The 14,902-nt window shown below is 38.4% G+C and overlaps 1 long non-coding RNA gene across 1 annotated transcript; it reads right to left on the bottom strand.

The window, feature by feature from the left end:
- Positions 1-3,091: 3,091 nt before the first annotated feature.
- Positions 3,092-14,224, bottom strand: LOC107813600 (uncharacterized). The gene is made up of 2 exons (XR_012698829.1): positions 12,794-14,224; positions 3,092-9,722 (listed from the first exon to the last, which is right to left on the bottom strand). It is a non-coding gene; the product is annotated as an uncharacterized LOC107813600 (long non-coding RNA).
- Positions 14,225-14,902: the final 678 nt, after the last annotated feature.

Below are 14,902 nucleotides of genomic sequence, written 5' to 3'. Positions count from 1 at the left end.
AGGTGGACGTCCCATAGCTGCAAACGAGAAGCAAACAAACTTTATAATGAATACAGATGGAGGAAGAGTAAAATGAGTGGCGACACTTATGAGTCTCATTCCATTATTCCAGGAACCTGGCGGAGTTAGAAACGATGTGTTCAGTTTTGACAAAGAAGTACTTATGCCAGAACTTGCGACTTGCCCGGTCGTCTGTCCCAACCACTAGCCCTTTTGTGCCACGATGCCTCAAATGCACCATGGTGCCCCTATGGAAGCTAGGCGAGAACAAATGCAAAAGGTGGTGGATGGAAACATCACATTTTGCCAACTCCGCCATACTTGGTCAACAGCAGAAGTATCTTAAGCGTATACGGTGAAAGTTGTGCCGGGCAAACCTGGTAGAATCTACAGAATTCTTCTGCTAATAGGAAGAGAGGAAAAGTATAGCCAATCATGAAAGGGTATTCATAGAAAGCATAGTACCTAGGCCTGTGGACCTCTACAAAATCTCTCCCCGCCGGAACCATGTCGACATGAGCGGGAATGCCATACTTTACGCGAAGAGCGTCAATGTGAACTTGCTCCGTCTAAGAGGGTACGGGGTCAGGAGTAGGAGGGAGATCTTTGAGGAAGTCACTTCGAGACATGGGGTGTCTCAGCAGTAACTCCTCCACCATAGGAAGGTTGTCACCCTCTTCTACCACCGTATCCTCACCGCCTGAAGGGGCGCCATGGATAATAGGACAGCTTCAGGAATCCCTTCGTGAGATCGGTGTTGCCTTGGCATGCGTTCGTTAAAAGAGAAAAGAGGTGTTGACACCGTAGAAACAAGGGAGGAAGATGAAGTTGTGAACGAAAAATATGAGAAGAAGAAGCGGAAGATTGTCAGTGCTCGCTCGGAGAGATAATGAGGGGTATTTAGAAGTGAAATGGCCAAGAACTTTCGAAAAAACAAACCCTCTCCCTATTTATAGGATTGGGTGGCGCCAGAATTGAAGCGGAAGGTCACAGAGTGGCATCAGAATCGAAGCAACAAGCCATCAAGTCCTGCCTCGAAAACATGCGTAATGATGACACACGTGAAAATGACATCATTTCCCGGTAAAATGTATAACCTGGCGTCTTGCCAAGCACGCCGACCGCCTACCATTGGCCAATGTCGCAACGCTTCGAAGGATCAAATTTTCCTGTAGAAATGCATGGTGTCCGCTCATCGAGGATGCACCAAGTTGCCACCTCGACAATCGGAGGGACTAACTGTATGGGTCCAAATTTGAACAACCACGACCATCGGCGAGTACGACGAAACCGCGAGTTCCCCATAACCTGACGCCCTGTGGAGGACGACCTTAAGACAAACAAGAGATTGTACGACCCTTGTAATAATATAAACCCGTTAGGGGATATTAAGAATATTCCTTCGAATATTTAATTTGTCTTTTACAGCTTAGAGGGGACTCACTCCCTATATATATATATAGCGAATAATAACTTTGTAAAGGGGGATTCACGATATTTGCGGTAATTCTACTTATGAATGAGAAGATTTCTTGAAAAGGTTTTATTGATTTAGATCGATAAAGAAGTCTTATTATCCGCCTTCTCCTTATTCATTTTTCAGTATAGAGATTATTATACTCAGCTAAGATTTACCTCTTCATTTTTTATTGATTTGTTCAAAAATGTTTCGATATCTTTTGAGTCAAACACGTACCTTATCAAGAGTGAGTGTACGATTATTTTTAAATATATTCAAAGTTAAAGAGTAGATTTGGATATTTTTCAAAGTATTTTAACATGTGAATTTCATCCACCGTATTCAAAATTTCACAGTCCACACTGAAGCTCCATTAGAGTGAATGATAAATACGAGACAACTTGATAACCGTAAAAATATCAACATACTAAAAGTACAACGACTAATAATTTTAACACAATTCTAATAATAAAAGGGTAAATTTGGATTTTAAATTTGTTTCTTTGTATATTACTCCTTCGATCCTATTTAACATGGCGGTGTTTGATTAAACTCGAAGTTTAAAAATTAATTATTTTGTAAATTTATGATCTAAAATAAATTATACATATTTGTGTGATTATAAATTATTTTATTAAAAGTGCAATAAAAAATTAATGTTATTTTATTTTTAAATATAAAAATATGCTATGCTTTTTTAATAAACTAAAAGTAAAAGTATGCCAATTAGCTAGGGTGATTCAAAACCAAACCGTATATGAACGAATTGAATTTACAGCTTAACGCTTTTGTCATGCCCTTTTTTTTTCAAAACCTTCACTAACCCTCTTAAATTGATAAAAAGATTAGTAAAGCTCAAAAGGGTTTTTAACCAAAAAGTGACAAAAATTTGTGTTCAAAAGGATTAACTCAGAGTCGCCACCTGACATTGGTATCGGTGTGCCAGGTCACCAATTTTTCCTTTTAAAATACTTAGGGCTCCAAAACTAAGTCTGCACCAGAGATTCGGGTAAGGGGGTTCATTTGACCGGGGAGAAGGTGTTAGGTACTCCCCAAGTCCCGTAACTAGTACGGTTGCGTACATGATCAAGTTGGCTTTTAGAAAGTTTGAATTGAAGTAGAAAACACGGAAAAAGCAAAATAAACACACACGAGGCTCGAGGTCGTCCCCACCTAATCAAAAGAAAAATGAAAATAAAAATAAAAGTACTACGAGTTCTACTATCGATCTCCAAGTACAAATACTTCGGGGGCATACCCCAAAATAAAATATATACAATTCCTTCGGGGCATTCCCCATATAAATTTAACTAAGGAACGACCTCTCGCCTCAAAATCCAAATAAAATCCTAAAGCTTGTCTGCCCAAGTGTGGTCGGTGTAAAACATACTTCTAGCGAGCACTAATAACATAAATAAAGGAAAGCTAATCAAAACGCTTCATGACATGCTCATTTTTCAACAATTAGTTCAATTTACTAGACCAAACCCAATCCAATTAATTCCAAATACTATCGTGACCTATTTTATTTTTTCGATGAGTTTTCGCCTAAAACTAATTAACCGAAGATCACGTGCATTCACCCTTCTAAGGAAACTAACTAATCCATTTATGTCCCCCAAATAATGTATGAAATCAAAATCAAACATAAATTTTCAAACTTTGGAAACAGCAGAACACTCAAATGGCATCAAAGAGCACAAAATATCATTCAAATAAAAGGCAAGGCAAAGCAAGAGGACATGAATGGAACCTTCTGTAGCAACACTTCTATATTTGATTAATGAGAAGACCAAGAATAACTTGACTATAAATTGATCTTTACAGCAGAGATTGAACCAAAACCTTGACCGGAAATCCTCGTCGGCAACCTTGACAAAATCGAATGAGCCCATCGCTTGGAGCGGGAGGGAAACGATAGCGTCCTGCTAATTCCTCTCGTTCACAACCTCTGTTTTGCCCCTGTTCTCGATTGTGTGCGTGTGTGGCTGTTTCTGGGCGGCAAAGAGTGGTGGAGTAAGGAGCAGCGGCGCTGGTGCGAGCTGTGGTTTGAACAACGGCTATAAAGAGTGACGAGGATATGATTGGGTGGTTGTTTGGTGGGATGATGGCTGGAGAAACGGAGGGTTCAGATGGCTGATTCGATGAGAGAAGAAGGGTCTTCGGCGGCTGCTTGTGTCTAGGGTTCTATTGGTGGCGTGACAGTGAGAAAATGAGAGGGGAGTCAGCTTGGGCGGCGGTTTAGGGTGGTCGTTTATGGGTGGGAGCTGACGGGTTTCAAGGGTGTGTTCAGATGAGGAAGAAGGCAACCATCGGTCTCCTTAGGGTTCAGCTCGATGGGTGTTAAGTATTAGACTTAATGAGCTAATCTGAATTGAACCAAAAATTGGGCTCTAAAATTGTGGTCCAACACCTTAATTGACTCCTTTCAAAATAAAATAAAAATACTACACGATGCAAAGGCTAATCCTAATTAATTAAACTAAACTATATTAGAACATGAAACTATTTTTGTGTTTTCAAAATTATATAAAAAGTAAAAATAAGGTACTATTTGTATATATTTTTTATTTAAATTTATGAAAGAACATAAACTAAAATATTTTTTTAATTTTCATTTTGTGACGAAATAAAGTAAAAAAAATTAAAATTGGTTGAAATAGCTATATTAGACCTAACTAAATATTTTACACTAAAATAAGTGAAATTTCGGAGAGGGTCAAAAATTACATGTCTATATCTACCCCTCTTTGACTGGAACGCGAAGAGTTTCAGACAAAGAATGACTAGACAGGTTTTTGACCCGACCCTTATTTGAAGAAACCAAAAACTAAGAGAAAGGAAGAGGGTTTGACCGAGCCTTGGTATCTGAGCTGCCTACATATCCTTGGCTATAAAGGAATCAGACCACATGTAGTTTAGAAGTGAACGGGGTGGTGGAGTATACTGAGGTGGAGAGCCGGTCGAGGTGCCATCGAGGTTCCGGTCCATGGTTCCTGCCATTACATCGAAAATAAAAGGAAAAATTACAGCTAAAGTAAAATAAAAATACAAGATCCTATCTACTTCTTGTCTTGAATCTTCCGTGAATCTCTTCTTGATCTTCAACATGAGACTGAAAAATGGGCTCTGTTCTTCAGGCGAGGTCCTGATGCTTCTTGAATTTGCGAATTGGAAGTAACTCTGAAATTAATCCCCTTGTTCTCTAGGTGGGTGCCTGATTGCCAAAACTTGAATTGTATTCCCTTGTTATCCAGGTGGGCGCCTGATTGCCAACTTGAAATGTATTTCCTTGTTCCACAGGTGGGCGCTTGATTTCCAAAACTTGAATTGTATTCCCTTGTTATCCAGGTGGACGCCTGATTATCAAAACTCGAAATGTATTCCCTTGTTATCCAGGTGGGCACCTGATTTCCAAAACTTGAATTGTATTCCCTCGTTATCTAGGTGGGCGCCTGATTTTCAAAACACGAAATGTATTCCCTTGGTCTCCAGGTGGGCGCCTGATTTCCAAAACTTGAATTATATTCCCTTGTTCTCCAGGTGGGCGCCTGATTTTCAAAACTTGTATTGTATTCCCTTGTTATCCAGGTGGGCGCCTGATTTGCAAAACTTGAATTGTATTCCCTTGTTATCTAGGTGGGTGCCTGATTACCAAAACTTGAATTGTATTCCCTCGTTATCCCAGTGGGCGCCTGATTTCCGAAACTCGAATTGTATTCCCTTATTATCCAGGTGAGTGCCTGATTTCCAAAACTCGAAATGTATTCTCTTATTCTCTAGGTGGGCGCCTGATTTCCAAAACTTGAATTATATTCCCTTGTTATCCAGGTGGGCGTCTGATTGCCAAAACTTGAATTATATTCCCTTGTTATCCAGGTGGGTGCCTGATTTCCAAAACTTGAATTGTATTCCCTTGTTCTCCAGGTGGGCGCCTGATTTCCAAAACTTGAATTGTATTCCCTTATTATCCAGGTAGGCGCGTGATTGCCAAAACTTGAATTGTATTCCCTTGTTATCCATGTGGGCGTCTGCTTTCCAAAACTTGAATTATATTCCCTTGTTATCCATGTGGGTGCCTGATTGCCAAAAACTTGAATTGTATTCCCTTGTTCTCTAGGTGGACGCCTGCCATTACAATAAAACAGACAAAACAAAAGAAATTTTTCTGCCCCAGTTTGGGATCTGGGTATATTTGTGAGTGTTAATCGAATCATGTTACCTTTAGAGCTCTAAGAATTTAAAAGCTAAATCTCATTATCCAGGAGGGCCCTAAAAACATCAAATTAAATCTCATCTTAAGAGTGACAACTTTAAAGCTAAGTTATATTTCCTACAGGTAGAACTTACATTAAATCTTGTTATCTATGAAGGTTTTGAAATCTAACTAGATCCCATTATCCAGGAGGGTCCTCAAAACTTTTAAAATTAAATCCCATTATCCAAGAGAGTCCTGAAAACTTGAAAACTAAATCTCATTATCCAGGAGGGTCCTGAAAATTTTAAATTAAATCTCATTATCCAGGAGGGTCCTGAAAACTTAAAACTAAATCCCATTATCCAAGAGGGTCCTGAAAACATGAAACCTAAATCCCATTATCCAAGAGGGTCCTGAAAACATGAAACCTAAATCCCATTATCCAAGAGGGTCCTGAAAGCCGAGAATGAACTTACCTGAACCATGCTCTCTTCTTGGAGGATTCTGAACAGAACTTCTTGCCCCTGAGCCATGCCTTCTTCATGGGAGGGTCCCTGTGGATTAACAAATTTTCTTGCCCCTGTTTAAGACAAATAAAATTTTGTTAGTTTGAAAATGTGGTGGTTAGATTGTGGCCTTGACCTTGAAGGTGGCTGCTTCTACACTTGCCAAGATAACTTTGATTTCAGCTTGAATGAACTTGACTGTTATCGACTACCCACTTTCTTTCAACCCTTATCACAAACAAACACCTCTGCTCCATTCGATCTCAATATCCTCTATCTGTTGCATTTTTCTTATGAGTTGACATTTACCGAACCCTTGCATTTCACATGAATCCCAAAACATGTTGATTGTTACCAACTCAGTGCGCATACTGTCCTTTCCTGTCTTATGCCACTTTGATGGGCTAGTCAGATTCCGCTTTGTGCAATTGGAAAGCTGGTAGCAGATTTTGAAGTCATTTCTTAATTGTTCTGACAAAACAAACTTCAGAGGACTTAAACAAAGCAAGAAGAACAGAGTTAAGGGGACAAGAGATGACATCTAACAAGGAAATCAACGAGTAGAAACTTGTCAGATATAGATATCAACTCTAATGACCGTGACATGCATTTTGGATTAAAGTGGCCTAATCTGTTAAGCAAGTCTAATGTTCAACTCATGTTGTGCATCTAAGTTGTGAAATTGGGCTCTAGTGCTTCAATTGTCCTATTTGATCCAAAATTCTTAGTCGACTTGTAGTGCCCTGAAGGGTTTTCACCATCAAGCCTCTCTCATTTTGCTCTTTCTCTCAATTCACCGTCGCCTTACGGTGCCCATGAGGTTTTCACCGATAAGACTCTCTCATTTTATCATTTTCTCTCTTTGTGCTGAGAACAAAGTTATTACCCATGATGTAGGAAGATCATACATTCACTACCCACTTGATTTGACATCCTCAAAGATTGGTCGGAAGGTCTTTCTTTGGACCGTAATATAGGCTTTTGGACAGGTTGGAAATAAAGGGTGACATGAAGGCTCAAAATAATTTAAGATGAAAAGGGTTCAAAATTATAACCTTTGGAATCAGATCATTTTCAAAACTAAAACTTCTGCCCCAGTTTCTTTGGATCTATGGGATTTCTAAGAAAAACTGTCCCACTTTTAACTTCGGGGATTATGAAACATTTTATTTGGTGCGACCGAACCATAAGGTTGCCTACGTATCTTGTGGTGACAAGAATCAGGTCGAACATAGTTCAAAAGACAAAGTTATTTTTTTTTCTTTTCTTTTCTTTTTCTTTTTCCTTTTTTTCCTTTTCTCTTTTTCTCCTTTTGTTCTTCTCTTTATCTTTTTCTTTTCCTTTTCTAGTTCCTGACTCTCTTTCTGGTTCCAAAAAAGGGGTATGAAATAAAAAATTAGGGCTCAAAATGGGTAGCAAAGGATAAAGTGTTTGGGTAGCAGAATAAAATGTCTTCGTCATACCAAACTTAAAAGTGGCCAGTACAAACATGCAATTGAAGATAAGCAAACAAATCACACATATTATCTATTGATGGCATCAATACAAACAAAAAGTGCCAATGGGCAATACGTTTATCTCAATGAATGACCTTGGCCAGTTTGAAGCAGACTTGACTCAACCTTATCTTGATGTGGAAGAATGTATTTTAGCACTGACTGATTTACCTCAAAATTCTTGAGAGACATTTTCTTGTTGTATGCTCTTATCAACCTCTTGATTTCCCAGACTTATTGCCTCAGTTTCACTCAATTCAAAGTTCAGGTCATCTCATAATGCGTGAATCTTTAATTGTTTCCTCAAACGCATCCTTTTATCATATTCAAAATTGTGCCATTTCTTCATGATTAGACTAACTTTCAAGATCAGGCTGAGAATTATGCGTGCATGTCATGTCACTAGAGTCGGCATGAAAAGAACTATAAAAGGGAAAATGACCTAAACAAAAATTGACTAGAACTAACAAAAAATAGGAGATTGTATTGGATAGATGATGAAAAGGGTTTGAACAAGACAAGCAAAATAGACGTGGGTTACAACCCTGGAACAATCCTAAATAACACTAGACGAGTTACTACAACTAAACGAACTAGGCAAAATAAGAAGAAGAAAGGTTTGAGCCACAAGACAATGTCCGAAGTACAACCCCGAAATAACCTGGACAACAGAAATGACAACAAAATAAACCACCAAAACTCCTCCCTGGCTAGCCAAGAAAGGAGTGTCTTTCCAATTACCAAACTCGACGTCTTAGCCACCGGGTTGCACATCAAAATTACTGGGATCTTCACCAATTTCAATATCATTCACTTCAGTCAGCAAGTTCCCAAGAGGATTCTCATACTCCTTATCACCATGCATCTTCCCCACAAAGTGTACATCATCATGTGCAGGTAAAGGATTCTGTGAAATGTTCTGAGTGTCACTATCCTGGACCACAATTATCCCTTCTTGAATCATTCTTTCTATCTCCCTTTTAAAATCCCGACAACTTTCGACATTGTGCCCCTGAGCATTGGAATAGTATTCACACCTTTTAGAAGGGTCAAACCTTCTTGCACGCGGGTCCACATGATTCGGAGAAATAGGTGCAATTAGGTCATAATGCTTTAATTTCTCAAACAAGTTTGCATAAGATTTTGTGATTGGAGCAAAAGACTTTTCTCTTTGCTGTTGCCTTCTTATTTTGTACTCCAGTCTTGGTTGGAACCTCTTTCGGGTAGGGGTTGATATACTTGTAGAGGTGGGTAAGACATTTGTGGAGGTGGTGCAAGCCGTTGCGGGTTTTTGTGAGTGTGGAATATATGACGGTGCATCATGGATAGAGTATTGGGGAGGTGAGGTATGACTTTGGGGATTCTATGGAGGAAAGTAGCATTGGGGAGGATTATCTGGAGTATGAGGATATTTATGGGGTCGGTATTGAGGCTGAAAGCATTTAGAAGGGTTTCCTACTAGATTCTGTTGTTGGCGGGGCCCAACACCATCTTTTCTATCAATCAGAGAACTGACCCGAGCAACTTGTTCGTTCCATCTAAACCAAAATGCCCTACAACTTTCCTTGGGTATCTTTCCTTGGGCATCAGGGACTTTGAACACAATCTCGCTAGAGGATCGAGGAAGAGTAGCTGGTGGAGGAGCTACAAAAATCGGAGAAGATGTCTGATCAGGGTATGAGGTCATTTTGGCTGGTGGAGCATGGAAAATTTGGGAGGAGCTGCCAGGGAAATTGTGGTAAGGGGTAAAGCCCGGTGCATGTTGAGGGGAAGGGTCAACGGTAGTGGGAACCTGGGCTCGTGATAATGGTGAGATAGTTGCAGGGTTTTCTGTGTAGTTAGTGGGGAATGAAGGTGGATGATGCCCCCTGATCCAAGACTGATACATTTCTGCCATCTGTTGTTTCAACCTTTGGACCTCCTCCTTCAATTCAGATTCCGACTTCTCAACCTCCCTCGACGGGTCAACAACTCCTGTGTCCATGCCTTTGCTAGCCATGACTGCCTTGTGCTTTCTGGTATTGTATGGACGAATCACCAAAGTGCCACAAACTAACCACCCTCTGTTATAATAACAATGAAAGTAACAAAGAGGAGCAAAACGAAGCCAACATGTTAGCGTTAGGACATTTATCAGATAAAAATATCACATTGTGTGCAATGCCCCTAACAACAATTAATGGTTCTAAAATGACTTCGAGGGTCACAAGGTCGTTTGGCATCATCCCCATTTTGTTCATTTCAACCTTCTCTTTTCTTTATTTTCTAGCACTTCTTGGCTTGCCCATTTCCCTTCCTCTCTTTTCTTTCTAATTGTCACTCTTATCTTTCCTCTCATTTCTCACATCCACAACTTCGTTTTTTTTTCTTTTTCTTTTTTTTTCTTTTTTCTTTTTAATAATGATTCGATCGAACCCTATGTAGGTTGACTACGTATCATGTCCCTCATGAATCAGATCAAGCGTAATTCTAGAAAGAGTAATGGACGAATAAACTAAAAATAAAAATCTTTTCGGATTTTCCATTTATAATTTTTTTTAGTTTTTCAAATACAAAATAAGAAGTACGATAACAAAAGACTCGACAATATTAACTAGACTGACAGGCTCGATACTACTGTACAAGACTAATAATTAAAAGACAACATAAAATAGACTAAAAATAAAAAGTTTCCTCAAGCAGCTCGTGCATGCAATTGTCTTGACTAGAATGGTCCTGGGGTATTTGTCATGCTCAAACTCTAGCAAATTGCTCCATCCCCGAATGGAAAAAAATAAGATCAAATAGAGTTAGTGACTCAAAACACATGTGACGCCATGACACCTTATATTGGACACATGCAAGACATGATTAAGGCTATTTTTGCAAAATGAACTACGTAGCCAAAATGTGGCTATTAGCGCAAACTCAACAAAGATGACCTCGAAGACGTAGACATATTTCCCTAAGGCTTATATGGATTCAAACTCCCAATAATCATGGCCCAAAATTAATTTGCAGAAATGACCCATTTTGCAGAAACTGCCAATATGACCAGAAGTGGCTAAAGATGCAAGCTCAATAAGGATAAACCTTAAAGTAATATGACACCTAGTTGTGGACTTAAGATCCTAAGATATGGGTAATTGAACTCCTTTTGCGAAAATAACCCCATTTTGCAAGAATGACCGATGTGGCCAAAAGTGGCTAGACATGCAAGATTTGGCTAAGACCCCGCAAAGCCAAGAACCTAAGACTTACTAGAAAACTGGACCCTATGTGGGTTGCCTACATATCTCGCCCCGAAAGACGAGAATCAAGTATGCGTAGTTCGGAAAGATTGGACATCGGAGAAAGCCTTTTAAAAAAATGCAACTAATTTGGAAAAATCATATTTTTTGTCTTTTTGAGAAATGACGGAAAATATAAAATCTTTTGGATTTTCTTTTTCTCCTTTTTTTTAAATTTTTGGAAAATAATGGAAAAGTGTAAAATCTTTTTGGATTTTCTATTTTTTTGTCTTTTTTTTTAATGAAAAAGTAGTGAAAGAAAATATAACAGGGCCCTACTTGCTTCGTCTTTCACCCTTCTTTCCCAAGCATCGGTCCGTCAAATGACCTTTTTACTCTCAAGGATGCAACATGTATCACATAGGGATGATTGAATATCTTTTTCGGCCACTGGCCCATTTTGACAAAATTTGGATAGGCTTCCTACAACGGGACACGGTGCCTGGGACCGAACCCTGTTAGGTTTAAATGATATGATGCACATAAGCATGACTTAAAGGTTGACCTACGGTTGGGGTTCACTAGACAAGGCAATTCGGGGCGCCACGTGGTCGATGGCGGCTGCTCTAGCTGTCTGCCCATTCCACGCTCCCACGCCACCCCCTAAAGACACGAGTGACTCACAAAAGACCGTGTACGCTCAAACGTACTCCGGAAGACTTGTTGCAGAAAGAAGACCCGGGGTTATGCAAATGATGACAATTTATAAAGCAGTAACACATAAAGAAAATATTGTAAACAAATAAGCAACTAGCAAATAAAATGACATAAACAAAATAAAAATCAAATAAAGCAAACAAAATACATAAAAAGCTCAACCGAATATCTTAAAAAGCCAACAAGATCAAGTACTAGCTCGAACCTACAACTCCCCAGCAGAGTCGCCAAAGCTGTCACACCCTTTTTTTTCAAAACCTTCACTAACCCTCTTAAATTAATAAAAAGATTAGTAAAGCTCAAAAGGGGTTTTAATCAAAAAGTGACAAAAATTTGTATTCAAAAGGATTAACTCGGAGTCGTCACCTGACATTGGTTTCGGTGTGCCAGGTCACCGTTTTTTAAAAAAAAAAATCATTTTAAAACACTTAGGACTCCAAAATTAAGTCTGCACCAGAGATTCGGGTAAGGGGGTTCATTTGACCGGGGAGAAAATGTTAGGCACTCCCCAAGTCCCGTAACTAGTACGGTTGCGTACATGATCAAGTTGGCTTTTAGAATGTTCGAATTGAGGTAGAAAACACGAAAAAAGCCAAATAAACACACACGAGGCTCGAGGTCGTCCCCATCTTATCAAAAGAAAAATGAAAATAAAAATAAAAGTACTACGAGTTCTACTATCGATCTCCAAGTACAAATACTTTGGGGCATACCCCGGAATAAAATATATACAATTCCTTCAGGGCGTTCCCCGGATAAATTTAACTAAGGAACGACCTCTCGCCTCAAAATCCAAACAAAATCCTAAGGCTTGTCTACCCAAGTGTGGTCGGTGTAAAACATACTTCTAGCGAGCACTAATAACATAAATAAAGGAAAGCTAATCAAAACGCTTCATGACATGTTCATTTTTCAACAATTAGTTCAATTTACTAGACCAAACTCAATCCAATTAATTCCAAATACTATCGTGACCTATTTTATGCTTTCGATGAGTTTTCGCCTAAAACAAATTGACCGAAGATCACGTGCATTCACCCTTCTAAGGAAACTAACTAGTCCATTTATGTCCCCCAAATAATGTATGAAATCAAAATCAAACATAAATTTTCAAACTTTGGAAACAGCAGAACACTCAAATGGCATCAAAGAGCACAAAATATCATTCAAATAAAAGACAAGGCAAAGCAAGGGGACAAGAATGGAACCTTTTGTAGCAACACTTCTATATTTGATTAATGAGAAGACCAAGAATAACTTGACTATAAATTGATCTTTACAGTAGAGATTGAACCAAAACCTTGACCGAAAATCCTCGTCGGCAACCTTGACGAAATCAAATTAGACCATGGCTCATTCACGATCTGATTCGCTTGGAGCGGGAGGGAAACGATAGCGTGCTGCTAATTCCTCTCGTTCGCTGCCTCTGTTTTGCCCCTGTTCTCGATTGTGCATGCGTGTGTGGCTGTTTCTGGGTGGCAGAGAGTGGTGGAGTAAGGAGTAGCGGCGCTGGTGCGAACTGTGGTTTGAACAGCGGCTATAGAGAGTGACGAGGATGGGATTGGGTGGTTGTTTGGTGGGACGATGGCTGGAGGAACGGAGGGTTCAGATGGCTGGTTCGATGAGAGAAGAGGGGTCTTCGGCGGCTGCTTGTGTCCAGGGTTCTGCTGGTGGCGTGACAGTGAGAAAATGAGATGGGAGTCAGCTTGGGCGGCGGTTTAGGGTGGTCATTTATGTGTGGGAGCTGACGGGTTTCAAGGGTGTGTTCAGATGAGGAAGAAGGCAGCCATCGGTCTCCTTAGGGTTCAGCTCGATGGGTGTTAAGTATTGCACTTAATGGGCTAATCTGAATTGGGCCAAAAATTGGGTTCTAAAACTCCTAAAATTGTGGTCAAATACCTTAGACTCCTTTCAAAATAAGATAAAAAAAACTACACGATGCAAAAACTAATCCTAATTAATTAAACTAAACTATATTAGAACATGAAACTATTTTTGTATTTTCAAGATTATATAAAAAGTAAAAAATAAGGTACTATTTTTGTATATTTTTTATTTAAATTTATGAAAGAACATAAACTAAAATATTTTTGTAATTTTCATTTTGTGACGAAATAAAGTAAAAAAAATCAAAATTGGTTGAAATAGCTATATTAGACCTAACTAAATATTTTACGCTAAAACGGATGAAATTTCGGGGAGGGTTAAAATCACATTTCCATAGCTTTGGGGCGGATTACTCAATTTCCTTATCGGATAAGTAGTTAACCCGCTAATAATTTTATATTTATACCTTTATCCATATGTATATAAAGTAACTAGTTTCTCGACACGTGCGTTGCACGTGTGTATATCGACTTATATAATGCATAATTTTGTAAAATAATATTAATATTATTAAAATAAAATTTTAAATAAATAATCATACATGAAGAATAAAGTAAAAGTTTAGTTGCATGTTCAATGTAGATCGTCATAGATGGTGACTTGTTTTGGCCGAGGTGAAGATGCTTCGATATCATTTGAACCTACAAAAATAAAATTAAAATTTAACAAGATACATGTGATAGTTTACTATTTTAATTTCATGAAGCAAAAACATATATGAAGCATATTTTTTGATAGATTGATTTTCTTGGTGTATGTTTCTTTCATTCGTTCCGGTTGTTCGATCGTGATCAAGACTCTAGTTGTCGATATTGATATCCTTTTGCAAATGCAACATAAAGTTTTCTTTTCAATATAAAGTAGGCCATGTGAGAAAATATATTGTGAAGATCCAACCCGGTAATTGTTTGATCATATAATTTATTTATTGTCCTTGCAAAACTTAAAGGAATTAGCATCTCTAAATCTTGCAATAGCATTACAAGTCATCCGACCACATTAATTAGCTAATAAATAAAAGAAGATGAGCACTCTCCAGTCAAGTATGATAAATTTTATGATAAGCATAACACAACATCCACGCCGATAATGAAATGCATTGTAGCAGTGGGTGTAGCCACATACAATGAAGGGTGGTTCGTTTAACACCCTCCATACTATGTATATAAAAAATTATATCGGGAATACAAATCAAAAATTACTTTTGATACATGTATATTAAATCTCTAACACCCTTTGCAATAAACACAACCTTTTTGAAAGAGCACTTAGTTGTTAATAAGAATAAACACAACCTTTTAGAAAAGCCATTTAAATCAAAACGTTTTTCCTATTTAAATGGTATTGCTATTATATTATTCTTAAATATTTTTAGAAGTATAATATTTAGGTAAATAAAAAGGGCAATTTAGTAATTTAACTTTTAACTT

This window comes from Nicotiana tabacum, chromosome 1, assembly GCF_000715075.1.
Source record: "Nicotiana tabacum cultivar K326 chromosome 1, ASM71507v2, whole genome shotgun sequence".
NCBI lineage: Eukaryota > Viridiplantae > Streptophyta > Magnoliopsida > Solanales > Solanaceae > Nicotiana > Nicotiana tabacum.
The sequence above is the reverse complement of the archived record's forward strand: the minus strand, read 5'-3'. Positions and strand labels throughout refer to the sequence as shown.